Source organism: Tachypleus tridentatus, chromosome 1, assembly GCF_004210375.1.
Source record: "Tachypleus tridentatus isolate NWPU-2018 chromosome 1, ASM421037v1, whole genome shotgun sequence".
Taxonomy (NCBI): domain Eukaryota; kingdom Metazoa; phylum Arthropoda; class Merostomata; order Xiphosura; family Limulidae; genus Tachypleus; species Tachypleus tridentatus.
The window spans coordinates 81,532,197-81,557,280 of NC_134825.1; the positions used below are offsets into that span (position 1 = coordinate 81,532,197).

At 33.9% G+C, this 25,084-nt stretch overlaps 1 protein-coding gene across 8 annotated transcripts in view; it reads right to left on the bottom strand.

Moving 5' to 3' along the window:
- The window catches only part of LOC143253421 (uncharacterized), an 80,941-nt gene that overhangs the window by 42,170 nt on the left and 13,687 nt on the right, over positions 1-25,084 (bottom strand). For 2 of the 8 annotated variants that reach the window (XM_076507310.1, XM_076507287.1), the window contains exon 1: positions 15,694-16,097. The exons of 4 other annotated variants lie outside the window; for them this stretch is intronic. The gene's annotated coding sequence lies outside the window, so the exon portion shown is untranslated. Of the gene's footprint in view, positions 1-15,693; positions 16,098-25,084 lie in introns of those variants that run through there. 2 more of the 8 variants (XM_076507301.1, XM_076507320.1) reach the window with 1 other exon arrangement.

A 25,084-nucleotide genomic window follows, 5' to 3' on the forward strand; every position in this document is an offset into this window, starting at 1 on the left:
AGTAATAGGATAAGGCACAACACCATAATCTTAACATTATATATGCAAAATGCTTTCATTACAAAACAGTTAGAGCAAGAGAATAGCAAAGTCGTAAAACGTAGAATAATCTTTAATATTTTAAGATAACCTGTCTGTTCAACTCGCATTTATAGGAACATCGTGGAAACCATACATTTTAAAATTTTCTAAAATATCTTTAAGCTAGATGAATTTGTCGAACTCCTACAAAATATACACAAATGTGGTATTTCACTCTAGTCACATTCTTATTTATCCACACAGAACTGAACAGTTTACCACTTAGATAAGCTTTCTAAAAGTTATTTTAAAACGACGAACCACTTCGAGAAATGTTGATACTATTACTAACTTACCTTCAAAATTTTATAAAATTTAACAGCAAACCTATTCGAAACTCAAATAAAACACGCTTATTGCACGTGCATTTTATTTAAAATATATAAAATCTAACATTTTTCTTGGTATAAAACGACATAAATAGTACTCCGAAAACTGGCTTAAAAATAATTTTGATCCTATAGAATTATATGAAAGTTGTTATTTAAAAATTTCCTGTAGACAAAGGTTTGTTAATTTTTAACATACACAGAAATTAACATGAATCTATAACAGTCGCTCTTAGTAGGTCTAACACCAATACATAATTGTGTTTGCTAATTTTTTCTTTCTCTCTCACTTTTTTTTTATTCATATACAATGGACAGACAAACACCAGTTTTCCCAAATTATATTATTCTGCTAGTCCAACGTGTCGAAATTCGACAAAATGTATTAGGTTGTGATATTTTAAGCTAAGGTCTAAAACAAAGGACTATCACATTCATATTTGAAATTTTTTTAAAAACTTCCTAGTAACAGTATTATCAATATTTGAATCTCTAGGTGCAAGTTGGATAAAACTTCGTAGCTAACCGTGATATAGAAATATATATATACCCAGCTAATTGCAACCCCAAGAGACACATCTGTTTCCCCAAATTATACTATTGTACAGTAAAATGTTTGTACAAAATATACTGAGGTAGAGCATGTGGAAAGAATACACGTTATTACTTTCTCACCATGGCAAACAGTTTTTGTTGATTTTGTATTAACGTCACAGTAAATACGTCTATTAGTAGCTGACAACGTCTAATACAAACAGTTTACTGACTCCACCGAATTCAGGGTTAGAGCCCTGAGAAAATAATCCTAGCTATACATAGTACGCAAAAAATTGTGGTAATATATAACTTTATGAACATAGTTCTGTTCTGTAATTCTATTTATTAAGTATATCAAAAATGCATAAACTGATACAAATATTCACAATACATCACACACAGACACAACAGAAATTAAAATAAAACACGACTAAGCATTGAAGGGTTTCTGAAACTTCGACAGGTCTCTTAATGACACTTAACTTGATTCATTCGCGTTATTATAAAAAACATGACATCTGTGAAGCCTTAATACTATATCTATCTCAAGGCTGGTTTTGTAAAATATCATTCAAGACGTCGATAGTGATTCTATTTAGTATATACTAACAGCTGTAGTTGACTGGGAAATAATGAGTTATAAAACTGAAAGAAACACTGTAGCTAATACAAAAGATTTTTTATTTGATCTTCTAAATTTCTCATTGATTTTTTACAAAGAGTACAAACCCACTATTTTTATCCAGTCCAGTTTTTGTCGACCTTTAGTTAAGCAATTCAAAGCTACAATTCTAAATCCACTATATATATATATATATATATTCAGTCTTTTGTAAACAGTTCAAATCTACAATTCTTAATTAACAAATTTCTTGAGCCTTTTCTAAACAGCACAAATCTTTACTTGTAATCCAGTACACCTTTGAAGATTTTCTCTGAACTGGTTAATTTACCAAACATTTCTACAGAATTCTCGCTTAAATATGAGATGTTGAAATTCGCATTCTAATTAGTAACAATATAAAACATGATTATGGCTAATCCTAAAACAGTTCCATATAAACGAAGTTGACAAATATTCCTAGAAAACATATTTTTTAAATAAAAGGTACTATCGGCTCATAATAGCCTATAACTACTACTGTCATGTTGTATGTGCGTCTTTATATATGATGTGAATCTAGTTTCAGAGAAGTCAATTTCAAATAAGGCAATGTGACAAGTCCGTGTCTCGAGCTCCATTATAACCAACCGGCAAAACTGGATCTAGCAGCCAACCCTCAAGACATGAAGCCATACGCAGACAAAGAAAACCAGACAACCAATCATTACAAGCAAAAAAAGCATACATACACATCACGTACTACTTCTGGCATAAAACAACAAAAACCTTTATCTCTAAACGTACGTGTAAGTCAGAGGTTTAATCGCACTTGAAAGAAAAAACATCATAGTTTGTTCATTGTTGGGTATCGATGCTATTACATTTCTAAACCGTTCTTTGAATGATTTTTCTGAATACTCCGTTGTTGAGATATACTATGCACAGTCATGTGAAAAAGTTAGGACACCCTATGAAAGCCTGTGTATTTTTGTAACCTTTTTGGATATATAGATATTTAATCTCAATTTTAACAACACAGAGATTATAGGAATATAACTAAACAATTTAAAATGAAGAAAACACTTTTCAAAATCTTCTGTAAATGTAATTCTACAAAAATGCATATTCTAACTGAGGAAATGTTAGGACACCCCCACATTTATTCCCACTTAAAGTGGCTCAACTCACACACAGGTTATCACACCAGGTGATCATGATTAGAAGATCGTTACTCAGCATTCTGAATGAGGCTTGCCCTATTTAAACCTCAGACATTTATTTAGTTTGGTGTGCTCCTGACTGTTGAAGTGAGAGTGAGCACCATGGTGAGAGCAAAAGAGCTGTCTAAGGCCTTCAGAAAGAAAATTGTAGCACCTTATGAGTCTGGTAAGGGATTTAAAAAGATCCCAATAGATTTTGAAATCAGCCATTCCACTGTCTGGAAAATAGTCAACAAGTGGAGGGCTTTCAAAACAACTGCCAACATGCCCAGGTCTGGTCGTTCAAGCAAGTTCACCCCGAGAACAGACCGCAAGATGCTAAAAGAGGTCTCCAAACACCCTAACATGTCATTACGGGACCTACAGCAGGCTCTGGCTACCGTTGATGTGAAAGTGCATGCCTCTACAATCAGAAAGAGACTGCACAAGTTTAACTTGCATGGGAGGTGTGCAAGGAGGAAACCTTTGCTCTCTAAGAGAAACATCAAGGCCAGACTGAAGTTTGCCAGAGAAAATGTAGACAAAGACCAGGACTTCTGGAATAATGTTCTTTGGACAGATGAGTCCAAAATTGATTTATTTGGACACCAGAACAGATGACGTGTTTAGCGTAAACCAAATACAGATTTCCAAGAAAAGAACCTCATACCAACTGTGAAGCAAGGAGGTGGAAGTGTCATGGTTTAGAGCTGCTTTGCTGCAGCAGGACCTGGTCAGCTCACAATCATAGAATCCACCATGAATTCTACTGTGTATCAGAGGGTGCTTGAGGATCATGTGAAACCATCTGTAAGAAAATTAAAGCTGAAGCGGAACTGGACCCTGCAACACGACAATGACCCAAAACATACCAGTAAATCCAATAAGGACTGGCTGAAAACTAAGAAATGGAGAGTCCTGAAATGGCCGAGTTGAAGCCCAGATCTTAATCCCATTGAGATGCTGTGGGGTGACTTGAAACGGGCTGTACATGCAAGAAACCCCTCAAACAGCTCACAGCTGAAAGAATTCTGCATTGAGGAGTGGGGCAAACTTTCTTCAGACCGATGTCAGAGACTGGTAGATGGCTACAAGAAGCGTCTCACTGCAGTTACTTCAGCCAAAGGGGGTAACACTAGCTATTAGGGGGTAGGGTGACCTAACTTTTTCCCTCAGTTAGAATATGAAGTTTTGTAGAATTACATTTACAGAAGATCTTGAAAAGTCTTTTCTTCAGTTTTATTCCTATAAGCTCTCAGTATTGTTGAAACTGAGATTAAATATCTATATATCCAAAAATGTTACAAAAACGCACAGGCTTTCATCTGGTGTCCAAACTTTTTCACATGACTGTAACTAGTACATTTCGTACTGCTTTTTAACCTCTTTAAGCTATCGCACAACTTAAGCTAAAACACAAATCACATGCAATACCCTGAATCAATTTTCAAAATAAAATGTAAACGTAGTGGTCAGCTATAAACAGATTTTACTAATTGAAATCATCAGTATGAATAGACGTCAAGAAATAATAACCAAAAAGAGAAACACAATGAAAACCAAACTACAAAAAAACAAAATTTTCATCATCAAAATGAAATTTTCAATATACATTAAAAAAGGGAGGCAGTCAACATTTACGGAAATTATGTTCGACTTATCATAATTTTGTTTGAGTGATTTATAAATATCCATTGCAGTTCTACAAGATTTTCCGTCTGTGGAGCACTTTTATAGATCATATATACGTCATCATTAAGTTCAAGTACAAAAAATATTTCTTTACGTGTGGTTACATAACAGCAAGTATCCAGTATTTATTTATTTATCAAATGTGGTCGATACATATAACTGCTTATTGAGACACACCATTTCTACGGACAGGCAAACCATTTTCATATGACTGTAATAAACACACAATATCTTTGTCTGCACGTGGAAACACATACATATACTTTGTGCACGATACCGGATAATGACAATGAAAAAATCAAGGTTTGCGTCTACCATCTTTAAATGATGAATAATGATGGGTGTAGACATCTACAGCCATGATATAATATGGAATTTGTAGGCTTGTAAACTGAATATAAACATGTTCACACATGTAAACAGATCAGAACATGTGGTGATGGTAATTCAAGACGTGTCGCTAAAAACAAGATAAATGTACATACAAAACAACAAGAAATTTGCTTAATCAGCAAGGGTTCTACGTTGTTGGTCTGAACAGGAAGTGACGTTATGCCATCTTTCGGTTTCATCACATGCACCGATTTTCTTAAAACTGCTTGGAAACCATTCAAAGTTATTTAAATCTTGGCCTTCGCTGTCCTTCCCATTATAACACCAAAAGAAACCTTATATTACTTTTATTATTTTAACAAGAGATGCACAAAACACATTCTGGTTTATTTACTGTACATTAAGCCAGGAGCTTATTTCATAAATTTAAAACCATTTTAATCGTCTGAAATAAGCCATTCATAAAAAGGGAAAGAAAAAATTCAGTATATTTATTTTTAAAAGTTGTATTTATTTGTTGTTAAATTACCAAACGATTTTATTCGTCCAATAGAATTAATTCACAATGATCAGAATGCGTTCATGAAAACGTATAATTATTGCGACATACTTGTTTAAGCATCCATTTAATAATATCAGCTTCTAACCTCTTTACGTAAGGAATGTATGTTTCACAGAAGCTCTATGCGGTGTCCACTGAGGGGAATCTTAACCCCTAATTTTAGCGTTGTAAATCGGAAGACTTATTGCTGTCCCACCAGGGGATCTGGGTGAATGAGCGTTACGAATTATACAACAAATTCGAGAACAGCAACAAAGTCATGAGCTTTTTATTCATTCTAGTAATAATTTGATAAATACATTTATATTTTTGTTTATGTTAGTTAATTTTTACTGTAGTTTGATATTGTATATTTAAGTTATAATAAATAATTTTATATTTTAATTTAGTACTTTTTGTCGTTTTTTGGACTGGGGCGAGCGAGTTGTTAAAACTTGGTGAAAGATATTGGAACGGGTTTGAGGAGCATTGGAGTCTAGGAGACTGGAAAAATATATGAACAATATAAATACAGGTTTAACACTTTGAAGACAGCTTGAATGGGTAATGAGAAAGGTTTATTATAAAGCATACAACATTTCGACCAACTTACGTACCTAAAGAATCTCTGAATAAATACATGAAGTAAGAAATACACAAAATATTTTTTCGTGACCTTGACATTTTACAAGTAAAAGGCAGAACCTACTTTTAAGTTACAAATGGTTATTAGTTTCTTTCCTCATTATAATCAATAGCCATTCCGTTTTGACTTTCTTTTTCTTTCAATTATCTTTCCTTATATTATATATGCATATAATGTATAACATACACATATATAATGCTCTATATGTCTTACAAATATATACACTGCTGGCCAAAATCTTAAGGTCAATGAACATAAAAAAATATATATATATGCATTTTGCGTTGTTAGACTTAACCACTTATTTGAGTAGAACTTCGAAAAATAAAAATAAACTTTTTTAGCACTTAATAGAGAAAATGTGAACACTATGAAATACTGGTCAAAAGCTTAAGACCATACTGAAACGAAGCGTTAATCGGTAAACAAGTAACGAAATTTAGTCATTTGTGTGCAAGCATTAGCGTTGTCAACATCTCCTGTGTTACACTGGGTAAAAACATTGCAAAGACTAAAAAGTTGACAGAGTTTGAACGTGGCAGAATTGTCGAGCTGCAAAAGCAAGGTCTCTCTCAACGTGCCATCACTGGTGAGATTGGGTGTAGTAAAACTGCTGTTGCAAATTTCTTAAAAAACCCTGAGGATATGGAACTAGAATTTCACGTAATCGGCCCAAGAAAATTTCGCCGGCGTTGAGCAGGAGAATTAGATGGGTTGTCCGGCAAGACACCAGCCGATCGTCGAACCAGATTAAGGCCCTTACGGATGCAGAACGCAGCCCAAGAACAATAAGACGGCATCTACGAGAGAAAGGCTTTAAAAACTGTAAACATCTTCAAAGGCCATGCCTCCTTTCACACCACAAAACAGCTCGGTTAAACTTTGCTGAGGAGCACCAAACATGGGACGTAGAAAAGTGGACGGAGGTTTTGTTCTCTGATGAGAAAAGATTTAACCTGGATGGTCCAGATGGCTTCCAACGTTGCTGGCACGATAAGGATATCCCACCGGAGACATTTTCTACACGCCACAATGGAGGTTAAATCATGATCTGGGGTGCTTTCTCCTTCCATGGAACAATGGAGCTTCAGGTTATACAGGGGCGTCAAACAGCAGCTAGCTACACTGGCATGTTAGAGATAGCATCCTTATTGACTGAAAGCCCTTTTTCAGCAAGACAACGCTGCAATCCACAATGCCCGCAAAACAAAGGACTTTTTCATGGCGAATAACGTGATTCTTTTGGACCATCCAGCGTGTTTGCCCGAACTGAACCCCACTGAAAATGTTTGGGGTAGATGGCAAGGGAAGTCTATAGAAATTGACGTCAATTCCAAACAGTGCATGATCTCCGTGAAGCCATCTTCGCCACTTGGAATAACATTCCAGCCAGCCTTCTTTCTGCAAACGCTTATATCGACCATGCCAAAGCGGATGTTTGTAGTTATTCGCAATGACGGCCGTGCAACTCACTACTGAGACCTCTTGTTGGGAATTTCCTACCCTGCTTAGGACTTCTTTTTGGTATGGTCTTAAAACCTTTTGACCAGCTGGTATTTAGGCTAATTTCATAGTGTTCACATTTTCCCTATTAAATGCTTTAAATGTTATTAAAAAACAACAACAAACAAACAAAGAACAGCAACAACAAAGTCGATGAATATTTTTCCATTAACTTACTAATCACTGCAACGGGCCTGTAATTTTAATACTTATTTTATTATTCGCTTCATTGGCCCACCTGTGGGGCCATGCATGTAGATCAGTAAAGTATTAATTTGTTAGCGTTATACACTATTTTCACAGCTTCTGTTGCTCCTTGGTCTTGCTGTCGTGCAACAAGCACAATACGTTGCTAAGTAAGATATATAAATTCAGTACTTTATTCGGTATGAGTCGCTATGACGCCAACTCAATCAGCTCAGTAATACATACAGTCAGTCCCTTTACGAGTTTGCGTGATGCAATAGATGATTCATAACCATCAGAACTAGTACAGAAGTAACTTCGTGACCTGCATTAATGAAGAAGTTTTATCTTGACGTACACATGGCGGAGCTAGTTCAGGCCAAATATCGTCTAGATTCACAAATGAAATGTGAAAGAGAGAAAATACCTTATTTCATCATTTAGATGACGTATTATTTTCAGTACACAATAATAATTTAGCGGATCTCAAAAAATACTGCAAACGCTTTTTTAAAATTTATACCGAGAAAACCGTTTAACAGAAATGCGCGTTTTATTGTACATGTAAGAATAACGTGTAAATGTTTTATTGTTTTGTTTTTTTATCGCGTACAGTCATTACAGTCCAACAAGTGCGCCACAAGTTATACACATATGTTCATACCAATCAATCTCTTACCCGATGTTTTGCAAACCTGCAGAAGTAACCTGCGCGAGGCTTCTCGGATTCGTTGACGCAATTCATCCATACTTGCAACCTTAGTAGTGTAAACCGTGCCCTTTATGAAACCCACAAAAAAACCGTAGGTGTTAGTGTCCGAAGAACGCGAAGGCCAGCTGATAAGAGCCTCCCCGTCCGATACACTGACTGGTGAATGTTTGTTAGGTTAGTTGCGGGCGATAAAGCTCCAGTGAGGAAGTGTACCATCCAACTGGATAACATGTTAACAATATCTATCGTTGCTGTACAAAAATAATCAAACATTATTCTTGCCCAAGCTTCAAACCGCGCGTGTGTGTAATGAACCGTTTTCTCAGAATACTTATTCTGAAAGTATTACCAATATTCTTGTATGTCTTTTATTACGTAGTTCAACCAACTTTTTTCTCGCACCCCTTATTGTTGTTGAGTGGTTTCAACAAAATTTCGCTTCAAAAAATCAAGCGAACTTATAAGTTCACAATTTCAAGTCTTTACTTCGTTTTAATGTTAGTACAGTGAACACCAGAGAATTGTCACTATCATTTCATTTGTGTTATATTGATATTTTCTTGGGTGGTGTGACGACTACCGATTACTCATGCTCTGATGATACACGCCTCACAGAAGGTGGTGTCATCTTATTTATTCTTCACTGGGAGCTACATATATCACTCGTACAGTTTTAAAAACAAAAATTCCCACTTTCTTAAAAATTGTACTTAAAATTAAGCTAGAGAGCTGCGATAACACGCTTAATTTTAAGTACAATTTTTGAGGCACTGGCGTTAGCCATATATGTGTGATAACTAAATTACCTTCTTCTCACTGCATGAGCATTGTTTTCCTATGAATTTGTAATAAATATCGTGTAAATAAACAGTATTACCATTACACAGAACTCAACGAAATTAAGAAAAGGCAAAAGCGCGTTCTCCCTACTTAGTGCTTGGTTAGATGAACAAAAACATGTAAACTCGATTCTGCGAATCTGTTTAGAGCATACTATTTTAAGTCTGAAACATGTTGATGCCAGTAAAGTAACCACTTAAAAGCTTGATGAACAATCCACTTTATTTCTTCCGTAAAAAAAAAAAAAAGCTGACTAGCAACTATTAAGCTTCAAAAGTAATATGGCATAACTTGTTTGCATGGCATACAACAAAACGAAAAATCGCTGACCGTCAAGAGCACTTTTTTCTCGAATTCCATACAAAATTCTTCACCTAGGTTTGGATTCGTAGTCTGATGGTTGCAAGTTCGATATTTGCTCGTGTCCTGTTGTCGTGTCTTTGAGCACGATATTTTTATCCCATTTGTTCGTACACAGCTATATGATGGGTACCAGCTGGGAATTAACTTGAAATTGAGTAGCATTCTATCCAGAGAGGGGTGACCATTCTCACCCGCTAGTGTCATTTGAAACAGGGGTTCAAAAGCATTGGCTTTATGTTCCTTGTTGCGAAGGGTTGAACTTAAATTTAACACACATTTGTAAATACTTCTTGCTTTAGCTGTCTTGTAAAATTATCTTCAATTGTTTAAAGATTAGAGTTACTCCATCTACTGTATTGCGTCAGTAACATTAGTTTATACTTATATTACGTTTTATCACAAAACGCAAAGAAAAAAATCGAAAAACGAGATTTTCGTGTAATGGAGTGCGTGTTTTCTTATAGCAAAGCCACATCGACCTACAGCTCAGTCCACCGAGGGGAATCGAACCCCTAATTTTAGTGTTGTAAATCCGTAGACTTACCACTGTACTAGTGGGAAATTCATATAATGGAGATCATTTTATGATGCTGTAAAATATGTACAGTTTAATCTTTCGTATACCTGGAAGTCCACAACAATCATTAAGTCTTCGATGCAATAACAATCGATGTCTGGATTTCGACTTTTTGTCGACATGATGTAAGCCTCATTTCACAATGTTGTTTTAGTATAAAAATAGTACATACCACAAAATGATGTTCCATGAAATGGATATGTTTTGGTTTTTTTTTGCACCAGCTGTGCTACATGTTTGCCAACCCAAACACGCTACCAAAAGCAAAAACCGAAAACTAATTTGGAAAGCTACAGACAGTAAGATGCCAACATCGCTGTTGAACAATTAAGCCACAATCATGTAGATACATTGTAAGAAGAAGAATAAAAGAGATTAAGGCATGGATAGCAATTGTAAAACAAATTTCACATTTGTGGTAAGGCTAGTAAAAATTCGGGTAATTTAAAAATCTCGCTTTGTTCGATTAATTTTTTAGTCTTATTGTTGTCAACACAATAACGGAGCTTAGAAATCAGCTGTGTTATACGCTAACCATATCATCAGACAACAGCTTCTACGGACAAAATTGCTAATTAACAATACTGTCTGAAGGCTAGTCTTCATCAGAATATTATAATATTTATATACACACGCACATAACACAGGAAGGCTAACATTATTTAAATAGAGGTAGTCTATAGGTTTACATGAACCTTTTGTTTGAAAAATACATTTTTAATTCTTTTACGAGTTCTTAAACATGAAAAACTACAGTTCCTTTTTTATTTTCGTCATAAGCTTTTTTTAATCTTTAGTGAGATAAATTATAAATGTCGAATTGAAATATAACTCGAATACAAACCACTTATCACCAATAATATATCAAAAACATAAAAAAAAAACATAGTATGTGCATTTTACAATGACAGCAAAAATGACTAATAAACAAAATGTCACACTGTGTAGAATTCGAAATCAATATCCGCAATCAGAGGGATAATAAATTTGAATCATTGGGTTTCTCAGGAAGAACATCGTCAGGGTTTCCTTTCCAAAATTATCCACAAATGTCAGAATAATACTGAAAAATAAATATCCAATAATCAACCCTAACTTTAACTCATTGACATATTATGAACATTCCTGGTGCTTGCTGAAAAACAGTTACCTACGAACAGTACACAACCACAATGACAGAGAGAATCTAGAAATAGGTCAGTGGCTTCCTCGCGTGCATGTTTCTGTTCTTATCTAATGTCACTACAGGTCAACCGCAACAAAGGAAAAGCTTCAGCGGGATGAAAAACGAGGTCTAATAAGAACCATTCATGTACGTAACAACGAAAAACATTGGTCTATAATTATTGACGGACCGTAGTTTTTCTGTATTGTGATATTATACGAGTTTTACTAGCAAAATCTAAATAAACCAAATTAAAGTCTTAGTTTATTTTTTGATGACACAGGCCATATACAAGTTTGTCTGTTCTTTAAATGAAATACACCTAAGATAGTGTCTAACAACGTGGCCTCATATTTACATCAGTAACATCTAGGTTTATGATAAAAATGTGAAGTTGTTGCGGTATTCTGGAATGGAGGAAGAAGTATTAATATTGTATAGCATATGACAATAAAGTCACTTTGGAAAAAGTTGCAATCGAGTAACGCCCAATGTCCATAAAATGTTCAAAACCAACAATTCTGAACAAAAAATTACTATTTTCGTGTTTATACACTCATCTGACTAAATAAGATGTAAAAATGACATTTATTAGATAGTTGCGTGTTTTTTTCAAACAATAATTGTTATGTGTGAATAATTTAGATACGCTGTAACACGCACAACAAATGATGCACAAATGATATTCGAGACTTTCGTTATGAAACACGCAGATATTCGATCCCCATAATAACTGTACATCTGTATATTTGTTTGTGAAAAGATTGAATGGTATGCAACATACAAAAGATAAAACAAAAAATTCATAACTGACAAAGTGGATACAAACTAACGAAGACAGGTGAAAATACAGTTTACAAATATAGAATAAACATGTATATACTTAATATGTTGAAAATCATTCTTAAAAATACCTAAGGGTAGAATTCACGTATAAATGATGTATTATCTTCGACGAGTTTGGACATCTAAATTATTCTAGTTCTGTCTTAAATTCCAAATAACGAAGTAGAAATTGAGGTTTCAAAGTTAAGCTTTGTTTACTATTATATGAAGACGAGAGAAGGTGGTACATTTGGGTATTAATGGTGATGTATTTGTTTCAGACAAATGTTCTTTAATTATCAACTAATATTCAAAATGTTTTTGTTTCTTCTCTCTTCTGTATCTCGTCTATATCTACTCCACAAATTTTGTTGACACCACAAACGTGACTGTCCCTTCCTTAACTATCTGTCCAAGTTATTTAATTGTTCCCGTAGACATCCTGTAACTGCTCTTCTCAAATTTACCTTATTTGTGGATATAATGGAAACCTTCCTGGACTGTCTGAACTTTTAGCTTTCTAGGTCACGCTATAGCTCATCACGAACCGCATGTACCAGAACAGTAGTTGTACGAAACACTAATGTAGTTAAGCAAAAATTTGATAGACAATGAATTAGGAAAAATGCCTAGAAATCGAATAAGCAGGGGAAATATTTTACTAAAAGACTGATTTTGTGTAATATTTAAACTGCTAAATAATAGCATAACCAAGTTCATTCCATGCTTACTGGGATTAGTAAATCACGCTAAAGACATTTATTTCAGGCTTCACTAATAACGATAACATACTGTCATACACTCACACTTAATTATTTTTTATACTGAAGTATTTTTAGAGGGGAAGAATAGTTTCAGTTTAAATCGAATTTAAACACCGCAGCCACGTGTAGCGTATTAAAAAATCATGTCTATCACGTGATAAAATAACCCTTTCTAAAACTAGGAGCATTATTCCACTTCAAGGCTACGTCAACAACGTGCGTTTATTTATAAACAAAGTCAAAAGGTGTAATATATTCTCTCTTTTTATAGTATGCCTTACAAATTCCTTAAACAAACTAATAATTTTTCTGACAGTTATCACTATGTAAACTTGGCATTCCCCCATTGTTTGTTTTTGTTTTGTTTTTTGAATTTCGAGCAACTCTACATGAGGGCTATCTGCGCTAGCCGTCTCTAATTTTGCAGTGTAAGACTAGAAGGAAGACAGTTAGTCATCACCACCCACCGCCAACTCTTGGGCTACTCTTTTACCAATGAATAGTGGGATTAATCGTTGCTCATCAGTGGAATCACAATGTTTTATTGTGTATTTCATGAAATAACGTAATCCAAACTAGAGGATATTGCTTCTCATACCACCAGCAACAATGAGAAATCGAAACCCTAGTTGATACCTAGTACTTTCCATATTGATTACGTTTCCGTTTTCATGTCAAAGCAGTATTAATTAATACTGTGAACCCGCTATCCACTCTTGGACTTCTGCCAGTTTCTTTTCCTTGAACTGGTCATGTCCACGTCTCTATAGATTTGAGATCTCACGATCTGTACTAAAACATTAAAGAGGCTACAGGTTTGGATTTTAGATGTTACCGTGTAGTCGGTCGGATTGTTCTCTAATACGTTATATCTTAATCTAAGAAAAAGTATGCTTACATATTTAGTTGAAGGTCATATATGCATTCTGTCAAGAGTGCTCAAGTATTCAGTTGAAGGTCACACATGGAAACAGAGGAGTGTGTATGTGTATCCGAATGGTAATTAACGATTATTAAATACACAGGAGTAAAAGGACAAACAAATATCTGCAAAGGGATGAAGGCCATAACAAAAAAACATATTACTAATATGATGTATGCGCGTGAAAACCAAGACATGGAATACTGCCATGAAATGCAGCTTTTTTACCCTAGTAACGAATGACAACAGCTTCAATACTGCAAAAGAAGGCGTTACAGATTTTTAAAAAATGTAATGATTCTCATATAACGCGTATTTTAGGATTTATCTAAATATTTATTTTTAAAATTAACAAATTAAAAACTTGTATAATATTAAAGGTTTATTTATTACATACGTATCATTCGCATACGTTGATAAAGTTGTTTAACTAGATTTTGAATGTAACTTCGTTGGTTGATTGGCGTTTTATGGCGCAAAGCAACTAGGCTATCTGCACCAAACATAACTTGGTAAAAAGGTCATGATATGTGAACTTTTACCTTGATTATGATGATGTCGTTTGTTACTAAGTGCAAAGCTACACAAAGGGTTATGTGCTCTGCTAACAACGGGTATCGAAACCCGGTTTCTAGCAGTACAAATCCACAGGCACACCGCTGTGCCACTGGGAATTTGACCTACCACGAAAGGGTTATTGGTATGAAACTTGATTAGGTAATACAAACAAACAGACTCCGTTTTCAATACTGGAGGCACGTGCAACTGTTTGGTAAGTCTTTTTTCACCCTCCTCCACGACTAAGACAGATAGAAATACTGCGTATTAAGGATAAATCAAATCAACAATTTCTAAAATTGATAAATTTAATAACAATTGCAAAAAGGAAATAAACACGCTTCTCAATCTCCTGAATGCCTTTAGTTTATGTATATCCTCAACTTTGGCGTTTCATAACTAGATTATGTGTTTCCTTTGTCTGGCTGTCGTCTTTGTTTGGTTTGCAGACAATGCATCAGTCATCATATAAATTTTTGGCTTGGTACAAGTGTCAAGAGGAATTTGACAACTTAATGACCACATATTTGATAGGACGAGTGCTTGAAAGAAAGGTTAAGAATAACAAAAACACGTTCACGATGCAATCACAAGTTTATCGTGCACTTATCGAACGTAACAATGTTGGTTACTGTGAAGTTTTCTTTACACTTTAAATACTTTCCAACGAGCTAGTATATAATCACGTATAATGCATCATGACAGTACACAGGACGATGGTTAAATATCAAAGTTTTTCCAGTGAAACCTTTTCTTCCAGAACAACTTGCAGTATTAGTAATTTTGAAACTGATAATCTAATAACGTACTATTGGGTAGAAAATTCCCGAACTTCGTTTGCAACTGAAATGAAGCTCATTTGCAAGTGGTTCACTATTAATTATATAACAAAATTGTTTGAGTCTTTATGCAATAACAGACTGTTTTTAATTTCATACACGAAAAAAGATTGAAACTAGTCTCTAGGCCATGCAAACCCGACAAATTTATGGTCTTATGTCATGTGAAAAACAAGTTACAGTTTAAAACTACAAGTTTTATTTGATACAGGTATTTGAAGTAATTCCAGTGTTGTTTAACGTTTGTACTCAAAGCTGAAAAAACACGTAGTCGAACTATGTTAGGCACACTGCTGTTCTGGCATATCACACATAATAAACTAGAACGTGTGTTAAACTTATATGCTCCCACAACCATTTAACTCTCAACTCCACAGTTGTTTCCAGAAAGCAAAAAACATCCAACAATAGCTTACTGTTAACGAAACTTCATGGGCATGTTTTATTAATCATGGATAACATACAAAAATTACTCACCAAAACTTATGGAAAATCCATTATTTCTTACAAAGGTCGAAGATAACTGCTTCACTTAGAGCAAGTATTCGAGACTGACTATCGAGACAAAGAACCGACACAGTTTACAAGGAAAAACTTAACACACCACCTCGGTCCAAAGTACACTGTGTAAAATCACTGCAGGGTCTATAGCGTGTACGAGAACTGCGTCTAGTGAGGTGGGGCGTGTGAAACCTGCAGACAAACACGTTCTAAGAGTTTCCTCTGTTCAGAGGCCTGAAGGTTGAGAGGCTAGACTGGTTTGTTCCATCCCCTTAGGTTCCGCCCCCCAATCCTCTTGACATCCCCTACGTTTTTCCATAAGCTTGTTGCGACCAATTGCTCTCAGTGCTTCTAGCCATTAGCTTGCTAGAAACGCAAGTATATAAACCACGATCATACAACACCAACGTCTCACGATAAAGCAGGGGGGGAAAGGAGGGGGGAAAAGGTAAGGTAAGCTGTACTTTTTGTTAATGCGTATAGGGCTTGCACGCAAAGTCACGTGATATTTAGGAACAAAACTAGACCTAAACAGGTGACGTTTATTACAGTAACGTATTTAAAACTTATATTAACAAATGCAAATTTACATTATAAAAGAAAATAACGAAAAAATGTTAAGAGAATAAACGAGAATGATACTCTAGAACTGGGTTTGTGATGGTTTAAAAAAGAAATAACTCTGAATAGCTGAAACAACGTAACTACACATTTATATATGCACAATCAAACAACTGTAAAAGCTGGAAAATGAGAATTGTTGTGTTTATCTAAAAACAGCAATTAATTCTACGTGTTTTAACTACTGATATGATAAGTTGGTTCTTAATGGTTAAAGACTGTTTTCGAAACGACAACCAGAAACATATAAACAGAGAGATTATTCATCTTTATCGAAGTTAATTGTTCGCAAGTTAAAATGCAACTTGGTTCTTATACGAAATCGCTAATTCGTAGAGTAGGCCAATGGTAAACAGCCCGAGATGTTTCGAGGATGTGAAAAACTTGTTGTATTGGAGTTGACTGTCCTCTCGTACACAAACTATTGCTACGTTAAATAGTTATACTAACTTATCAATTGAATGTATTGTAAATGTAAACAGTTAGGTAATACTAGTAGGTTCAATCACACATGTCGATAAACAGTCTATTGATCTTTATGGAGACTAAACGTGCACTTTGGCCTCAAGGTCACGAGTTTCTTTTTTTGTAGGAGCTCATGTATCTTGGAACACACTAATCACAAACGCATAGAAAACTACTCGGTTTTCACCCTCATCTTAAAGTGATGTCATCAGTTTTTCTAGACCATATGTGTAGGTCTTTTGTTTAATAAAATCTGTGTGTGGGTGTGTACTGCATTTGGATGTTGGCTTAGATTTATGTAAGCGAAGGATTATCGTAGGAGAACGGTCTTATAAAAACATAACATAACAATAGATCTACAGAAAATTGCATATAATTGTGTGCTAAAGGAATTTATCACAAATGTTTAGTTTGTTCCATTAATGTTTAAATAATGCTCCACATTTTAATCTATAAACAGTAAGTTATCATAAAAGCAACGCAAATAAAATTATAAATATTTTAGTAGCGCCTCATTACAAATATATATTTCCACAATTATTATGTTTTATACACTCAAACTTAATTTTATTTTTGTATATATTTTTGAAAAATAGTTTATCATCAGTGGCATAAGAAAGACGTACAACTTCTAAATGGAAGGAAAGTAAGCTGGTACTAATCAATATTTGTTGGGCAGTCCCCCACTAGTACAGCGGTAAGTATACGGATTTACAACGCTAAAATTAGGGGTTCGATTCCTCTCGGTGGGCTCAGCAGATAGCCTGAAGTGGTTTTGCTGTAAGAAAAACACACACACATTTACTGGACAATTCACTATCAGGTAATTGGGATATAAACCATTTAATTCAATTTTCTCATTATGTGATGGCCTGCTAGGCTATCCAAACTACTTAATTTTTATTCATTGAATAATTTAGAAATATTGACTCAATATTCATGAGTACGCAGCCCCAATTAAATGTTGTTGTTTTTTCTTTCAGAAAATGGGCAGTTTGCAACTTAAGATCTTTTACTAAAATTTGATGAACAGCTACAGAATTATGTTAAAATAAAATCGAAAAAGTCACTAATGGCAACGTGAGAACATAAAAAAGCGTCTTGTCAATTTAATCTGACAGAAAGTATCAGATTTCCAAGCTTCTATGTAGGATTAGCTAGTATTGGGCCTATTTTTAACTTGCTAACAGGAAGATTGAATATCGACCTGAATTTAAAGCGTGTGTGTTTTCTTATAGCAAAGTCACATTGAGCTATCTGCTTTGTCCATCAAGAGGAATTGAACTCGTGATTTTAGCGTTATAAATCCGTGGACTTATCGCTGTCTTAGCGGGGAACGAATTTAAAGCGGAATATACTTTTCAGATGATCTAATCATCGAGAAATGACTACTACAAAAGTGATCACACCTTATGTTGAAATTGTGTTAGAGCTAATCAGACGGTAAACCACATGTTGTTTACTTGGTAAAGGTAATGTAATGATAGTCTAACCTGAAATTAGTCTATGTTAAAGAGTTTATTCACACCTGAATATTTTGAATATCTTCAATTTCTTTACATCATAACATTTCAAGGTTAGTCATAATTCACATCTTGAGACTGCTTCTTTGCCAGTAGATTATGAAACAAAAATATTGTAACATGTTTCATAGGTGAGAGAGTTATTTTTGGATTATTGGTTAAAATAATGCCACGTCCAATCTATGTAACGATAACAAAATAATTTATTTCTTCAATCAACATTTACTACCAGCCACATTCACTTACATTTAAATACATATATGTTTCAATATAACAACATATATGTAAAAACCCAAAACGAGCCGTTTTTACATATATATATTTCTCTACAAGTGGGTTTTCTCGACATCACTGATTATTGTTTCAATATAACACTCCGTAACGAAGGTAGTCTAAACTTACTTATAAACTTGATTGTAGAATATCACGGCTAATCGATCGAGTAACTGAATTGCAGAATACATGCAGTTACTTTTACTTGTAACACCGAGTAACATATCTTTGGCACTGAATTCACTTTGAACTAAATTATTAACTGAATACTTGTTGACTTTTCACTGACTTAAATACCTTTCAGTGGATCAAAAACTAACTCAGTCATCACTCAATGATTCACTGCTTAGCTTAGTAATCCACTGTCACTGAACTGACTCATCAGTGTTTATTCATATTTTGTTTCTACATATAAATGCCTGAACCTTCTCACTTCTTAGCTCTCATATACGTTTCAGATCTTAATGTCATGCAACTTCCAGCAATCATTTAAATGAAAAATAAGTTACAATAACATGGTAACATCAAAGCTGCAGCGATGGTACTCGAGACAAATAAGTTTAGACAATATTTTCTGCAAACAACAAAAACATTAAAATTAGGGTTGGTTAAATTTTGTTTGAAAGCAAAAATTCCAAATTTGATATTCTAATATGCTCAAACAGTATTCAAAGTTTTTATTTTTTAGTTTCCTTACGCAATTAAACCAATATTTTCTACTTTTCAGGGGCTTTTTTTCCTGCTTGATCGTTTCGTTTCTTTACTAATGTTCAGTCAGATTCCACTTCAAGTATTTATAAGTTTGCCCTCTTGCTTAAAAAATATTTCAATTCACTGGTCCTGCAGTTATTTATAATGTAGTAATTAAAATTGTAATGCGTAACATAATAAATCGAAAACTCATCCGAGATAAATTATACCATGTAACAATATACACAGAAATTCTTAAATAATACTGATTATGTCTAATAGACAGTTGGAACAGCTTTGTAGCATTTATTTGAAACGAAAAAAAGTAAAATATAAACAAATCTCAGTGTCACTGTTTGTTCCTGATAAAACAAATTCTAGCTTCACTGGGAGTAAAAAAATGATGTTCAAATCTTTTTTTGCAGTAAATACTTTGTGAACAATGGCAAATAGAAATAAAACATGATTAAACTGGAGTGTGAACTAACTTCATTACTAACACCAATTCCATTTGAAAGATATTAAACAGCAGCTTTTTATCCCAATTAATTCTAAAACTGTTATTGCTCAATTGTAATTTTCGCTAGTTACATTAATTTTACTGCCTCGTTAGGATATTACTCTATATATACTTTCAAGATACTTGTATGCTAGCATACTATAACATGAATTTGTAATCCTACCCTAATCTGCAAATAGAATGTTTTAAAAATGTTCTGGCTTTTTAACTTTGGGCAACAATCTGTAACTAAAAGCGTAGATTAATTATAATATACCCCATGAAAAAAATTAATCTGCCAAGAGCACTCGCATGAATGAACTAATGATTACAGCAGTTTGTTCTGCAAGTTATATTTCTCTTACTGATAATACAAGTGGTAGTTCTGTAAAAGAAATGCATAACTTGTGTATACAAGTCTCTCGGTAGCTCAGCGATAAACTGGGCGGCTTATAATGCTAAAATATAGTTCGATCCCTGAGGAGAACAAAGAGCAGATGATACATCAAAATATCAAAGTATACAGACACAACTTGTAGTTTATGAGCGGAGAGATAAGTATTACTACTCTAAAAATTTTAACTTCGTAATAAAATACTGGTATTTAAGTCTGAAATTAAACAAAAAAATTAAAGTTGGTTGTTTAGTTTTTGAGCTAATGTAACCATACCATAAAAAAAAACCTACATAATTTGGACAATAATCAAAACTTTGTGTATCTTTAATATCTTTAACCGCCACTTATATATATATGTGTATAGTATAATACATTTAAATCTGTTTGTTTTTTTTGTTTTTCCTGTCCTGGCACTGAAATCAGGCTCAGTGTCCCACATTCAAGTCAGTGAACCTTCTTCGCGTGAAGAAACGATAGGTGACAGTGTACACAGCAACTTGTAAGTAAATATTAAATTTTGTAGACTAACTTGACAGGCTTCTAAAACTGACAGTGATATATACATATTTAGAAGTTGTTTGGAAAAGTCAAGACTCACACATACAAACACTTCTAATTACTGGCGATTTACAACAGCACAAAATAAAAATGATAAAAGAGCATTAAAATCAGATGCATTTCACAAGCGTGCATACAATTCAATTAGAATCAAAACAGTGACACCATGATGATGTGTACCTACAGGTATAGTAGAGCGGCCATATTGACGACAGTGTAACTATATGCGAAACATCAAGTTACTAATTGACTCGTTACCTGTAGTGAGTCAATGACTTTCAGAAAAGCAAATGCTTGTGAATCAAGTAGCATACAAATGTCGAATTGTTGGTGGGTTTTTTGTTGTTGTTTGAATCAGGAAATAATATTGTCTTTGTTTTTAAATTATACAATTATAGAATAAAACACAGAAAATCAGGATGGAAGCATATTTTACACGCGTCAATCTATGAGCAGTGTTAAAAATTACAAAGATAAAATACTTTACTGTGTTGAATACAATGAGATCAAGAAATCAGGTTTTGTTACATGCTGTCCTGAAGTGGGTACGCGCTATTTTTCAAGGTCACGTTCTAGCTCCGTGTCAAACAACAACAACGCTTTTTCCTTCGTGAGTCGTCTGTGTTCAGTCCTCAAACTGTTACTGACGTTTATAATATTCACCTGAACATATTATGTAGTTACGTTCAATCAAATAACACTGATTACCTTTGGCCCTCATTAACACCCATCATCTCCCACGTAGTGTTGGTATAAAAACATTTTAAACAATGTAAAACACGGTATAACAGCAACCATTCCTGAAATATTATGGAGGTTGTTTCATATTGTTTGACTGTTAATTAATAAAATACATTTACTGATTGAAAATGTTTTGACGGCCCCTATTGAGTCGTGATCTATTTTCACTCTTGCCAACAGCCTTGGCCAAATCCTTTTAAGGTTCAGGAACCAGTACGCACATACATTTAACTCCATAAAAGAGCATGGCCACATTCTTCTTAAGCCCATCCAAAAATCATGATCTGATACTAATTAGCATAACTTACCTTTTCTTAAATCCAAAAAAAGAATGTGACTCAATCCATCTAAAATCCAGACAAAAAAATATGTGACGTTTATTCTTAACTCGAAACAAACAATGTGACCTAATTATTATTAAATCTAGATAAAGAGCGTGGCATCGTATTTATTAAATCCGGACAAACAACCCGATACAATACTTTTAAAATCTGTAAAAACAGCATGACCCAATTTTTCTAAAATCCAGGTGAAATAGTGAGGCCTGATCATTCTTAGTTCCAAGAAACACCGTAACCAGATCCTTCCTCAATCCACATGAAAATAGGCTACAATTACATTTCTTAAATCCAGACAAACAACTTGATTTCACGTACTTCTAAAATATTAAAATCAGCGTGATATTATTCTTTTTACAACCAAATATCGAGAAAATATCCTTCTTAGATTCAATTAAACAACGTATACTGGTACTTTTTACATATAAACATTGACCTGATATTTTTTTACTTGTTCTTAGAGTTTCAAGTGTGTAAACAACTAAAAAAATTGTTAAATATTAATTCATGTAAAAATTGTAAAATTCTGCATTTTTAGTATAGTATCTTAAAATCAACAGTCTTTGCGAATGAATCAGTTAAATTGACAATACTTAGTACACGTAATTTAATCAAACTTTTGAAATATACGTAAAGCGGAAGTGTTTCTATGTCTTTCACACATTGTTTGATATCGATCACAAACTAACTTTGTAGGAACCCTTAGGGTCCTTGTGCTATTCTATTCATCTCTACCAAACGTTAAAAGGCACCCCGGGGAGAAACATGTTTTGATTCGATCCCCATGTTACCCCCTAGGGACCCTATATATTTTCCCGTGCTATTCTACTGATTACTACCAAACTTTGAAGGCACCCTGCAGAGTGACCTAGGAGTCGGCATTCAGTTCTTGTCCCCTTATGTCTGTCCCCGAGGGTCCCTATGTCTTCTCCGTATGTTGAAGTAGTACGTCAACTAGTATATATATATAGCGTTTTCAATTATTGAATAGAAATATGACAAATACCTTTCAATACTTTAGAAGATAACATTAAAAAATAGGTTGTGTTCGCTCAATGAATTGTTAAAAGTACCTTGATGCAATCTCCAATATCATAAAGAGAGCAATTATTACAGTTGTTTACCTGATACATAGTTGTGTTTGAGAACAGTTTAAACGTTTGTTTACTTCTTATTATTACTCATCACGAATGGATACTTTCTACATGGAGAAAGTGGTTGTCATGACAAACTTGCTCCGTGCCTTAGAAGAGGAAGTTATTATTGGTTAGTTACTGGATACCATGAAACAGTGAGTCGTTAATATCGATTCATCCATACCTTCGCGAACGAGCTGTTGCGTTTGGCTCTTGAATACAGTGGGAAATGAGTTATTGTAGTTGATACCTAAAAAACAGCGTTGCGAATATTAATTATACAATATCTTAGATAACAATTCACAGCTAAGGAAAGGGGTTGTCTTTACTCTCAGATGTGGTTATGAGGATTAGTTACCAAATGCCTTAGAAGTAATAATGCGTGTCCGAACGTTATTTTTATGTTTGCTTCCCCGTATTGCAGATTTATAATAACTCAACAAACTTAAAAGAAGCCAAAAATAACCTTTTACCATAAAATGAAGCAACTTGTAACACAAGTTATACCATTTTGTTTACGTATTATAAAATCCTAAAAATAAACAAATTGTTTATAAACTGGAAAAGAAACTTAAAAGCGTCCGTGTTAAATTTGTTTTACAATTTCTTCAATAGGGCTTCAAATCATCAATGATGTCACATGTTTGTTCTACATATGGGTGTGTAGTTTCATCATTAAAATTATATTAATAACACTGTTTCTCCAACAGAGACAAAAGCTGTTTAATCTGGTTGAATATCGGTTACTATGTCTAGATGTTTTACCATAATAACAAGTAAGATATTCTAAGGTAATTATTCTCACGATAAATTTGGTATTAATCTGCACTATTAACGTAACGAGCCACATATACGTTTCGCAGACGTTAACTGAAAGTAAATAATCTTAACGTTTTTTTAATGAGTTAATAAATGCATACATACGTGACCAAGTAAAAAAAACAACTAATAATGTAATATATTTGACTTACTTAATTTACTTTAAAATATTGCAGTTGAAAAAGTATATAAAATGTTTAGTAATTATTAAATACTTGCGCTTATAAGAGCCCGTCAAAATGACGAAAAACCAAAGCCTACCAAATATGAATCCTTCAATATGCATTTGCAATTTTGTCGCCCGCAAACTGACATAAGAAAATAAAGGCGCCACTAGCTTTGAGAAACGAAAGCCTATCATGAGAAATATCTCCTTTACCTAAAGAATGTCTCTTCCAATATTAAAATCCTTGTCCCAGCATTCATTGATCACAGTTTTCTCAATAGTTATCTTAAAACCATATTTCTTGTAAACACTCGATCATCGTTGAAAGACGATGGCGAATTAATTTCACTCGATGCTAAATATATTCTTCGTATAACGACTCCCTCTTTAACAGGCTTTTACGTAACAGAAAAGTCTACAAATTTACAACGCTAAAATCAGGTGTTCGATTCCCCTTGGTGGACTCAGAAGATAACGTGATGTGGCTTTGTTATAAGAAAACACACACAGATGACAGAAAAAAATGCCGAAATTAAGTGCTACTTAAATCTACGTTGGCGATTAAATTCAACTAAAATGGGAACGGGCAATTAAAGGAACACGTACTATTGTAGAAAAAATGGAATTAGACTTGTGTAACTCAAGAAATTTGGATAAATCGAGTGACCGACCAACCCTTGACTTTTGTAATTATGATAATAGATATAAAGTTGCCGCAATACTTAAATACGTAAAAGTGTTGTATATATTTAATAGGTCTAGCAAAATGCTATATAGAGTAAGCAATACATTTAAAAGCTTCTATCGGATTGGACTTATCTGTAAAAAAATAAAATTGACCAACTTTTGAACATATTTTAGTGTGATTCTAAGTTCTAAAGAAAAGCTTCACACACTCACGTTTTATAAATAATTGTAAGATGTTTTTATCATACAATAAATGCTGTTTTAATACACTCGTTAATAAGTCATGTTTGTTTTAAAATTTTTCGTTTACAATGGTGTTTGGTGTATATTGAATAACGTAAAATAATTATTACACCTTTCTAAATATTTTGTCATAAATATTACGAGAATCCTTACAAGCACATTATAGAACCTAATATCACAATAAACAACAATATTCCTTTTTTAAAACAAC